The sequence below is a fragment of the Echinops telfairi genome, unplaced genomic scaffold (genome assembly GCF_000313985.2).
Source record: "Echinops telfairi isolate 266 unplaced genomic scaffold, ASM31398v2 ScPeMD7_4225;HRSCAF=4972, whole genome shotgun sequence".
NCBI lineage: Eukaryota > Metazoa > Chordata > Mammalia > Afrosoricida > Tenrecidae > Echinops > Echinops telfairi.
Window position 1 is genome coordinate 16,511,066 of NW_022108124.1, and position 1,409 is coordinate 16,512,474.

Genomic DNA, 1,409 nt, shown 5'->3' on the forward strand with positions numbered 1-1,409 from the left:
TATTTCGTGAGTCTGAAGAGGACTTTATAGATTGTTATCAAACATATGGGCTAATACAGGACTTAAGGACTTGATCTGGACTGGGCTGAGGTGTTTTCTCAATATTCAATTGCTCTTGTATATAAAGCTCTTTCTTATACACATATGAGTATCCATGAATTTGTTTCTCTAGTCTACCTGGACTAACACAGCCTCCCACACTGAATGAGGAGTGGCCTACGTGACCATCAAAGGATGGTGGGAGTGGCAGGGTGTGACTCCCAAGGGTTTGTAGCTTCCATCTTTGTCTCTGGGAGCCCCTTGCTCTGGGTAATCTTTAGGGGAGTGGATCTCCAGGTCTTCGCTACCTCGGAGCTGCATACCCTTGCTCCACCAATGCCTCTCATCCCCAAGATAAGCCCACAACCACTGAATTGCTTTCAATTTCCAGCTACCCTACAGGGCAGCATAGAACTGCCCTGTTGGGTTTCGGGGGCTATGGATTTTTACAGCCTCATCTTCCCATCCCTGAGCAGCTAGTCGGTTTGAACTGCTGGTCTTGTGGTTAGTAACCCAACGTGTGACCCACTCCTCCAGTAAGTCACCGATCTAAAGGACAAGGAAGCTTAAACACAATACCCACAATGTCGTTATCGCAGAGCATCTAAATAATACAGGACGGTTCCTCAATCATGTTAGCAATAGTCATCGTGTGTTTTCATGCCTTGACTTTAATTCCTCATTTTGATTTTTAACCTGATTATCTGCTTAAATGAAGTCCACACATTTGAATTTAGTCCAGGGTTGCCTCCATCTCTCGGTCTGTGCCCCTCTTTTCTTTACAAGTTCTCTTTTGGGGAAACAGGACTGCTGGTGCTGTATCCTTGCTTCCTACTGTCCAAGGTCCCTGGAAGATGCAAACAGTCTGCACTTTGGACCACCGAGAGGCGCTGTGGAAGACAGGCGTGGCGATTTGCTTCTGTAAAGATTCCAGCTGAGAGAACCTTAGAGCAGTTCTTCTCCGACCATGGGGCTGCATGGCAGGCGCTTCAGTGTGACGGAATGTATTTATATAAGACCGATTTTTAAAAAAAATTTTAAACATAAGTGAGCCCCTGTTTAGCTGAAAGTATGACTCACTGGTAGCCACTGCCCAGGTAGTTTCAGGGACTCCCTGTGATTCCCCCTCACCTTCTTCACCTCCCTGCTCATCTACTCCAGCCTCAATGGTGCCCTGGCTCTTCCTGCCCCTCCCCTCCCCACCCTGTTCAGGTCTTTGCATTTCCTTCTACTTGGACTGCTTTTCCTCTGGGGTCCCCCTAGCTCCCCAGCTCTCTCCTCTTAGCAGCCTGGGTGGCCCTCCCCTCTAACTCCCGAGGCTCCTGCCATGCCTGTGCTTTCCCATGGCTTGTTTCCCTGAGTCACATGCC